Raw genomic sequence first — 11,187 nt, 5'->3', positions numbered from 1 at the left:
CTGCTCGAGATTGTCTCCCTCTACCCCTCGCCTCATTTGTGCATGCGCTCTCTCTCTCTCTATCTCTCTCCCCCTCTCTCTCAAATAAATAAGTAAATCTTAATAAATGTAAAAACTTACTAAGTTTTTTTTAAGAGGCAGAGTATTCAGAGCTTATAAGAGTTTCATTTGTCTTTGTGGTATTCAATGAACAACTTAACCACAGTGGAGATAAACACTGATTTAAAAAGTTTTCCTGAATCTTAAACAGTAACGAAAATTTTTGTTTGCCTAATTGACTTTGACAATGAGATGATAAGACAATGCAGTGGTTGGGTGGCAGTGGGAAGAAACAGGAAGGAATGGTTGTGAGAATCCTATAAAAGAAGATGTAACCACTACTTTGATGGGGCTCAAAAGAGAATTGCCCTTGTTAGTGTCCATTACAGAAGCCCAGAGATCTGAAGGAGACGTTGGCTCTTGGGAAAGATAAATCCAGTGTCATTTATTTGTGAGTGTGAGGTACCACCCTCTGTTCCTTCCTTCCACCTCTACCTCTTCTTCCTTCTTAGGATGGGTAGAGAAGACAACCCCAACAATTACAGTTTCATTGCCCTTCTGTTGCTGGGAAAACAGAGGATCATAGGGGAAGGGAAGAAAAAATAAAATAAAACAAAAAAACAGAGAGGGAGACAAACCATAAGAGACCCTTAACTCTAGGGAACAAACTGAGGGTTGCTGGGGGGAGGGGAGTGGGGGGGATGGGGTCACCGGGGGATGGGCATGAAGGAGGGCACGTGATGTGATGAGCACTGGGAGTTATATGCAACTGATGAATCACTAAATTCTACCCCTGAAACTAATAATATACTAAATGTTAACTAAACTGAATTTAAATAGAAAATTAAAAAAGTAAAATAAAATGTTTTCATCCCTCAAGCCAGATTTCCAAAGAAGTACTCCTGGGATTTTGGCGTCCTGCTTTATTGTACATTTTCACTGAAGCTAGACATTTCCTCTACCAGCAGAACTTTTTGTGAAGATATAAATGTTCTCTTTCCGCACTCTCGAATACGGCAGCCCCCACTAGCCACATGTGGCTACTGAGTACTTGAAATGTGACTGGTCCAACTGAGAAACTGAATGTTTAAGTTTTATTTCATTTCAGTTAATTTTAATAACCACATGTAGTGAGTGGCTACTATATTGGACAGTGCAGTTCTAGAAGAAAGAAATGGTTAAGAAAGTGTGCCAGAGAACTATCGGAAAGTCCTCTGCCTGCTTCCATAGCACTCAGCATTGGAGAATAATGACAGTGTCACTCATGGGGATCGGGACCAGGGTGTGACAGTCATTTGTAATTTCTTTCTGTCATTCAGTAAACTTCAGGAGATCAACAGATGCCAAAGGCCTAGGTCTGTTTATAACCCATGGATGTTGCTTCATAAGGAAAAGTTTGGCTCATATAAAACAGGTCTTCTAAGTGTGATTCTATTTACAGATTGGGGTTACACGCAGTTAGATAGAATACTATATAATACATAACACAATACAAAATACTCAAACAAAATGACTTTTTAGCCCATATCAAAGTTTTACTCAACCCATTCATGAAAGAACCAGCAGCAAGACAAGATCACTGGCTCCAGGAGCGTGTGAACAACCAAAATGTATAGTCTGTTATGAAAGAAAAGCTGAAATAACATTGCTAAATCAAATAAAAAAATTAGTTTCCTGCAGGGCAATAAAAATTTCTTAAAAGTTTTTATTTAAATTGCTGTTAGTTAACTTACAGTGTGGTATTAGTTTTGGGTATACAATATGGTGATTCAACACGTCCATACAACACCACAGGTGCGCTCCTTCATCCCCATCACTGGTTTCCCCCATCCCCCCCGCCCACCTCCCCTCTGGTGACCATCAGTGTGTTCTCTGTAGTTCAAAGTCTGTTTCTTGGTTTGCCTCTCTCTCTCTTTTTGTCCCTTTGCTTGTTTTGTTTCTTAAATTCCTCATATGAATGAAATCATATGGTATCTGTCTTTCTCTGACTGACTTATTTCACTTAGCATCATACCCTCTAGTTCCATCCATGGATGGAAGTATTTTAAAAGGCATCATTACCCTACACTGTGCCATGTTGTACCTCTTACACCCTCCCCGCGTCCCCCCCCCCCCCCCCCGCCGCCCTTTGGTGAACGCTACCTTCCACGGTGACACTTTTGCAGGAGAGCACTTGGCTGTCAGCTGCAACACGAGCTCTCAGTCTACACTGTCATTATCTCATGTGGGCAGAGGCACCTTGAAGGGAAAATGTGCCAAATCCTAGCAAGTGGGATGGGGTTTTCAGAGCAGAATCCATCATAATGGGTATGGTTATTCTTATTAAATGCACTCCATTTATTTTCTGGAGATACATTGACACAATGGATTGTGCAGGTTTGGGGGCCCATGGGAAATCGTTCCATAAGAAATCAGGCCAAAGGAACACATGCAGACCTTTGGACTTTCCTTCAAGAAGATCAGTCGTGATGAAAAGTAAGCTAGAGCTTGAGGAGCGAGGCAGAAGCTGCGGAGAAGCGATAGCACTCGAGGCTCCTAGCTCAGGTATGACTTGCACTGCGGGCTTCCTGTCCCTTGGAGAGCTGCCTCTTTGGATTGCAGACTTACTGGGGAATGGCCATGTTTGCTTAGTGCGATAGCTAGCATCTGTTCGCTCATGGCACTCAATACAAACTGGTATCAAGTGGGGAGTTACAAAGTTGTTGCAATGATAGAACAACGAGGCGGCTTGCTGCCCCCCAGACAGGGCCTCCTCCTTGAGGTGGAGGGTGGGCTGGTGATCATCACCGTCCAGGTTTTGGACTCAGGCTTGCAGGTCCAGAAACTCAATTTTGACCGGGAGGCCAGAGTTGATCAGGAGCAGTGGACTGAGTCTCCGTACCCGAGGTCCTAAGAGACTGATCAAGTCTCCTTTTGTTCCTGTCTCATGGAAGACTTTTCTTTCTAGAAACTAGATTTCAACATGTTACATGTTCTTACCTGAATTTCCAGACACTCCCTCGTCGAAATTCAGGTTCTTAGGAGGTAGAGATTGTCCTCAAAAGATGCTTGGGGAATCCATAGAATGACATGGAAGTGGTGTCCCCGGATGCGTGCCACGTGATGGCCTGGGACTCACAGCAAGGATAATGTCACAGCTGTGATAAGAATTGACAAGAGACATCGGCAGAGCACATCGCTGTGGTGACTGAAATGTCAGAGCCTTCTCTGCTTTCTCCTCTTGGACAATGGCTGATGCTTGTTCTCAGCCTTTTCCTTTTCTAGGCTCCCAAAGACTGTTCCCTTCCTATCACGTGGTTTTTCCTCAGATGTAGTTCACTTCCACTGAAGCGGGGGCATTTATATAAAACATAACCTGCTATGACCTGCTGTTGTACGTAACCAAGACTGGGCTAAAATGGAGACGGAAATATAAATGTGTTCTCCACTGTCTACCCCTAGTTGCCATTTAGCCCTCAAATCATCTTTTATCCAAGATTCAAAGGGCTCAGTCACTGCAAGAAATGTTTTTTCTTCTTTGATGTTCCGTTAAAGTTATACTTAACATCGCTGCCTTTTCTACTGTGGAAGGCCGTAGAAAATAAACAGTGGGGAATAGTATTGATGTTGAAATCAGATTATCCTGGATTCTTATGGAACGTCCCCTGTCTGCATTGCGCACCTGTGAAATGCCTTCCTCCCCGGGGTCGTTGCAAGGACTCAAGGGGTTAACGTGCATAAGTTGCTTAGCCCAGTTCTTGGCATGGGCAACACACTCAGCAAATGTGCAGTTTGCCCCTCTCCTCCCCCTCCTCCTCTTCTCTTTCTTTTCTTTCCCTGCCCTCTCTTGAAGCCTTGATTAAGTCTTTTATTATAAAATTATTTTCACTATGAAGTAAACAACCATAGTGCCTGAACATGTCAACATTGCAACAGGATGTCACAATAGATGTGTTCTCTCATTTTTTTTTCTGCCTTTGTTATTCTTCTGTGAGTATTTCATTAGCATAACTGTCCACATATTCAATGCCTCACTCCAAAATTACACCCCACTTCCACCCCTAATTCCACCTCATGCTCCTGTTGCATGATGTCTAACACGGTCATGACTGACTCTTCACAGGTGTATGGGACTTTTCTATAGTAAGCATCTAATCTAAATATCTAAGCCAAGACTGACTGCCTCTGCCACTGAAAAAGCTTTCGTGATGTCTTCTCCTATGATTATAAGGCCCAGTGCTCAGGGAAAGCAGACTCATTTCAATAAAATTACAAACACAGGATGACTAGCAAAGTACATCTGCTGCTGGGGAGAATAATTATGCTCCAAAGCATATGTTATTTAGAACAGTGCTCTATAGAAGTATGTCATTATTCCCTTCCATTACTATGGATAATTAAGAGTTGATTGGTACTTAAAACACAATGAACTTTATGCCTGGGAAACAGAAATTAATATTTTATTATTCTCTGCCTTTGTTGCTTGCAGGATGAAAAAATCTGCTGACTGTAGGCTCAGCCAACCCACGTCCTGAACTCATGAAAGCCTCATGTGGCAAAACAGTGGAAGTCTGAAGCCCGCTGAGATGCGTGGGATCAGTATCTTGACCCCTAGTCACACCGTACACCAGTGTTTCTATTGAGTGCGGAGCACAAGGGAATTGTAGCAGGATTTGGGAGAAACTATAACAGGGGCAGAAGATATGGTCACCTCCACGGAGAAAGAGCATTCTTAAATCACCAAAATCAAGGGAATTTAACCAGTTCTGCTCTGAGTAGGGCAAGGTCAATATCTAAGAGGTTGGGCCCAGGGGGAGACAATGGGGAATCTTGGTTATCTCGTAGGGATCAGAATCGTTCAGGTTGGGAGATCCTTTCAAAGTAGTGTGAGGCAACAAGAGGAGGGTCCAGCCCCAGGAAAGAGGCTGGCAGGAAAGGGAGGTCCCCCCTCCAACCGAGCTGCGGTGCAGAACCAGGTTCCCATCCTAGAATCCAGCGCAATTTTACCCCAATAGAGGAAAACCAGAAACAGAAATATTGGGTGGAACCGAGTTTGTCAGGTGGGAGACCGCGAATGTTCACGGTAGTCAGGACACATCAGACAGGGGGAGAGTGAATATTTTCACAGTAATTCTACTAAGGCATCAGACACTAGTGAAAGACTTCATCATGGTGACATCTCTCACCTTAAAGATCAATTCTTAATTAAGATCAGTGAAGTAAAATTAGACACATCAGTGTTTAACTAATGTGGGCCAGGTGAGGTGAAGGCGATTGGGGGCCACGTGGTCTTGGAGAAGCTGGCTGCTCTGTCTGGTGCTCACCTAGAGGAACAGTGATGGCCAATTCTGGAGAAATCCTGGCACGGTGGACTCACTGAGAAATGGTTTTCTCAGTTTCCCACAGGACTTGTAAATACGAACGCAATACATCCAGCCAGCATCCCTGCCAGAAAGATTAGAGAGGAAAGAATGGTTTAGCGTGGTATCTGACAGATAGGATGAAGTCTAAAGCAATTATTGCTGACATGCACTGGGCACTCTTCTCAGGTTGAACTTATTCTATGTCTCAATGTTTTAACTTGTTTAATTCTCACTGAAGTCCTGTGATGTATGTATTATCATTCATTATTCCTATTTCACAGGTGAGGAATCAAGGCACGAAGCAGATGATGTCCCCTGAAACAGCTAGTTAAGTGCCAGGGTTCGTATTTGGCCCAGGAGACTGGCTTTAGAACCTGAGCATTCAACAGCCAGCTAATTCTGCTAAATTATTACAGTTGTGGCTGGAAGACAGGGAGATTTAAATCCGTGTTATGGACTTCAACATACTGTTAGAAAAGACTCTTCAACCCTATGTTCGTCTGAAGATAGGCAGGCTTACGTTGAAAAAGAATTAAGATCTTCACGGGAGAGTGGCCGTATGATATATCATCTAAACTGGGACACTTCCAAAAGGAAAAAGCTATTAATAACTTTACCAGGAAAACTGGGACATATGGTCATCCTACTCACAGCACAAGTTTCAGCCTTCAAGACCTGCAGGGCGCTGCGGAAGTTGCAGATCGCCGTACCCGTTACACGTGAACACACGTGCACTGCTGTTGTCTTCTCTAGACGAGGTGTCTGTATTTGATGGGCAACTTGGAGGATTTTCCAGGATAATTTTGGCTGTGCTTGCCTTACCCCTGGTGATAGAATTTAACCCCTGTACAGAACCCATCCCACAGAGACAGGTAAAGCATTTTTCTAACAAGTTCTCTTTATGGAGCAGGTTAGCCAATTTGTAGGAAAACGTTTTTGAGAGTTTCTGTATGAACTGATAACTTTTGATTTCCTTCAAGAATTAGTATGAATGTCAAACAAATGAGGTTTGCAAAGAGTTTTTTTAAAACCGTAAGTAGATTAATACATTTCTTTAGATAAAGTCCTCCATTCACTGAATTCTTCGAGCTGCCATGTGACAGACGCTTTGCCAGATGCTGGAGACACAGTAGGAAACAAACAGGTCGGCAAAAACAAAAACAGCCAAAAAACCCAACCAGTCAGGATAGCTGTGCGTAGAGGGAAGCGATAGCGTGAATGTAAAATGGAGGGGTGAGTGACACTAATTGGGGAGCAGTGTCAGGATGGGGAAGGTGGATTGTGTGGTCAGGGAAGGCATCCTCAAGGAGGGGACATCTGATCTGAGACATTAAGGACAAGCCAAGTGCAAAGACCTCTGGAGGGAACGGGTGCAGAAAGGAGGCTCCTGTGACTAAGGCACAGGGGTTGGGGTGTGGAGGGACAGAAGGATGGAAGCCATGCGGCTGCCGAGCCCTGCACTTGTCCGTCACTCACGCAGACACCAGATTTCAACATCCCATCGTCCCTTGGGCATTGGCTGTGTTCAGCAAGGGGTGGGGCGGGTACCGTCAGGATCTGGTGGGGGCAGGCCTCACTGGGCTGCATCTCTCTCCACGGTGGCGGGCCCGGGCGGAGCCGACCCCGAGAGCAGGTGCGGGCAAGGCGGGCGCTCTGATCTTCGCCCGTGACAGCAGCAGGTGGCCTCTCGCCCGCCTTGTGCAGGCGAACAGGAGCGGCAATAAAGGAGTATCAAAAAATCTAGTCTTTCTCTCTCCTCCTATGCCCATTTCCTGTGAGTCTTTCAGTAGAAGGGCTGTTTCTTTCTCCACAATAAAACGACCTTCGAAAGCCCTTCTGACTGACGGAGATGCGAGGTCACTGCGTCAACCGTACGGGAGAGGAGAGAGGATATTCCGTGGCGGGCTCTCTTGGCTGCCTGTGGGACCGGGTGAGCAGGTGCAGCGGCCCCCCCATCGGCTCCGCCTCGGCCGGTCACCCTGACCTGAGATGTGCAGCCTCCCTGTTCCAGGCAATCAAATCAGACAGTCTTTGAGACATCATTCTTCTGGGTTGTAACCTACCCTGGAGTTTAAAGGATGGAGTTCACAGCCTGGAAAACTGAAAACCACGTGGCTTCTTGCAGACTCTTAACTTAGACATGTAAGTCCAGCTCCCTATCAGACCTCTCCCCTTCGATGCGTCCGTTCCTGCTATCCCTGAGTTACCCAGAGGCACGAAGGAGAGCGAGCAGGCTGACCCCAGTCTTCCTTAATCCGCACACGTGGGCCAGCTGCGTGAGCACAATGCCCAACCTCCTGGGCGGAGACCTCTTTATGGGGAAGGTAAAGGAGACAAAGAAGGAGGGCCCCAGGCAGGAGATAGTCTCACAACTGGGCCATCTCTCCTCAAGGCGATGGAAACTCCTTTTGTCCCCAGGCTTGAGCAGCATGAGACCTTCAACCTCTGCAGCGTTTTCAAGGAAGAAGCCCAAGGGTAGAGTCAAGTGTCAGTGTGCCATTCCGAGAGGCAGGATTCTTCCAAAGTTTCTCCATTAGAAAAAGAGATCATTCTAATTCACCCCTAGCTAATGTGTTACATGTGGGGGCAGCCAGTTCACTGTCCTCCCCCCTGAAAGGGTCATGTGCTCATGTGCTTCTGTTCATTTAGTTATGCTGTGCTCTCTGCCAGAAGTCACCCCCACCTCAGGCCCTTTACTCTGCTCTTACAAGCGTTGCAAGATTCACTTTAGGAATAGTGACTATAGGAAGCCTTTCCAGAAGTCTCAACACTGACCTGGGAGCATGCCACACTCCCACCCCCCGCCTGCGGTCCTCATCACCCCAGGGATGCCTCTACAGGAGCCACCATACGCTTGAAATTCCACAAACATATATATATATATTTAAAGATTTTATTTATTTATTTGACAGAGAGACAGTGAGAGAGGGAACACAAGCAGGGGGAGTGGGAGAGGGAGAAGCAGGCTTCCCGCAGAGCAGGGAGCCCGATGCGGGGCTCAATCCCAGGACTCTGGGACCATGACCTGAGCCGAAGGCAGACGCTTAACCACTGAGCCACCCAGGCGCCCCCACAAACATATATTTATGGTCGGCACTCTCTTAGGCACTGAAGCAAAAGTAGACTAAAATCCCTGCTCTAAGAGCACTTATTTTGGGTGGGGGAAAACAGGCCATAAATGAATGAATAAATTCTTGCAATAGGATGCTATGCAGCTGTAAAAAGGAACCAGGAAGAGATGTATATCTTGTTCTATAATCTCCAGGATGTAGTAAAATTCTGGATTTGTTTGATCACTTCCGTGTAATGTCACTTAACTCATTTCTCTAGCTCCTGTGTTTTCAATAAGCTAGTTAGATCTAGAGGTTGGACTGAATTCATGGGTTGGTTTGTTTGTTGGGCAAAAATAACTTGTCAGCAATGTATTTCCTATTGTATCACATCATAAGGCACGTAATATCTGGTATGCTTCATTTGTACTTATAGTTTTAAATCGAAACTAAAGAAGGTTAACCAAAGGCTAATAAAAATGATTACCTATAGAAGAGTAAGGGAACAGGGATATAAGTAAGACTTCTTTGAGTGTGTCTTGTCGACACTGTATAAATATTGACATAAGTTAGAGTTATCCAGGTTGAGGGACTAGCATGTGCAAATGACCTGAGACAGGCACATGCACGGTTCACTCAAGAGAGCTCAAGGTCAGTGAGTAATTTCTGGTTTACTTGTTTGCCTTCCCTGCTAGACTGTAAGCTTTTGAAGAAAGGACCAACAGCTTTCATCTTTGTAGGCTCAACTTTTGTATAGTGCCTGTCATAGTCTATGTTTGATGCATATTTATTGAATAAATGAGCATCAATAAAGCACTCTTGGGATCTCATTGCCATGAAGTCACAAATCTATAATTTTCGTCAGTCTTCTCTGATGAATCAGAGGAAGGTTAGAAAGTTAAAACAGGATAACTGAGGCAAAATATATATATCAAATATTGGCACGCTATTAAAGATCTTCAGTGTACATGGAAACCTACAAACCACACCATTCCTCCGAGCGTAACACTTCAGAGCAATCTTTCTTTTTATTAGGCATGCCCCTGTTTTATTATAACTGTTGAAAGGCAACAATTTAGCAAAAACAAAACATACTTACCTTCTAAATAAGATAAAAGTAAACTAAATTTTTAAATAAGTAAAATTAGAATGATACATAATAAATCAATAAAGTAAGCAAGTAATGAAAAACCATAAATAATTTAAGTACATAAACTCATTTATTTCCTAGATGAGAGTTAAATGAAGATCTCAGTCGTCTGCTCTCTATCCATGTGTGGATCCATGTATGTCATCCCTACGTGTCTGCCTATTTTAGAGTGGAGTCAGGTGGACCTACAAGTCACTGCTCTTCCTTCAGCTTATGTCTTCCTGTGTTGAGGCACCCAACTGAATGCATAAAATATATGCAGAATAAAGTAAGGGGACATTTTATTGGCCTCTGAGGGGTTGGAGATGCATATTTAGAAGGCCTTGTTACAGTACATAAGGAGGTCATGAGCAAGTCTTATCTAAATCACTTGGGTAGGATGGTTCTTTACAGTAAGCCATTTCCTGGAACACAAGAGGGTGGGCAGATTCCTATCCCTGACCACTAAAACAACTGTTTTCAGGACGACGGGGCTTGGGTAAAGCTCGAAATTGTCAAAGCCAAGATCTGGGCACTAGATACGGTCATTAACATTGGGGCGTTGCTGTTCCCAGGTCCTCTTAATGGACAGAGCTAGGGAGACAGATTATATAGATACAAAGATACAGATACCCAGAAATGCCTTTATTTCTACATCAACCTATGTATATTGAAGACATGAGTTCTTACAGATACCTCCAATTCCAATTCAACACCACAGGGTTCATTCGAGTTTGCTTCATTTCCACGTTTGAAACTCCATTCTCCAACAGGGATATCCACCTAGTATATTAACTTCTTTGTGCAATCATCCAGGTCGTAGCCAGCATCTGCTGCCCTCCCGGCTCCCTTCCTGGCATGGACGTCCTCCTCACCCCGCCGAAGCCCCGACATCCTGTGCTAGGTTATCCCACTCAGGCTCCCTCCCACAGGGATGCACTCCCGCCCTGCTGCCCCTCTGCCACGAGCACCTTCTCACCCATCTGTGCTCAGAGCACTGCTCCCCGCGGCCCCTGCACACGTGCACACCTTGCTCAGCCCACCCAACAGGTGACTTGGGGCTGAACTGTGCAGCAAGGGAATGAAAAGGAGAGGAGCTGGAAGAGAAAGACGACCTAGCAAGTCCGATGCCAATTTGATGTGCTTTCTCTTACAACCGGATCCATCTTCATTCAGTCTATTTGTTACATAACACACACACAAAACACACAAATTCCATTATTATTTTAGTTTAGTTTATAAATGGAACTTATATTTAATGGAATAGATGAACAACTAACAGGTGAAAACGATTTAAAAACACTATATAAACATATTTACTTGTCATGTTGGGTAACATTTATTTTTGTCCTCAGTAACCCATCTTTTAGAGACGAATCTCCATATAGGATTATTGATGCCACATTTATTTATCATTACGAAAAAATAAATTTAAACAACAAAAATTGAAAAAAGAACTGAATCGATCTTTCCGCCTGTATGCTCCAGGTACTTTTCTCCCTTGAAAACCCAATAATTTGACTAGAATAGGTCTGCATGTTGGCCGTCCTGGGCTGATTTTCCCAAGTTGGCGGCGCGTACTTCTGGTATGTAGGTTTAGGGCTGCTTTTTATTTAAAGAAAGTTTT

The sequence above is a fragment of the Phoca vitulina genome, unplaced genomic scaffold, assembly GCF_004348235.1.
Source record: "Phoca vitulina isolate PV1807 unplaced genomic scaffold, GSC_HSeal_1.0 scaffold38, whole genome shotgun sequence".
NCBI lineage: Eukaryota > Metazoa > Chordata > Mammalia > Carnivora > Phocidae > Phoca > Phoca vitulina.
The sequence above is the reverse complement of the archived record's forward strand: the minus strand, read 5'-3'. Positions refer to the sequence as shown.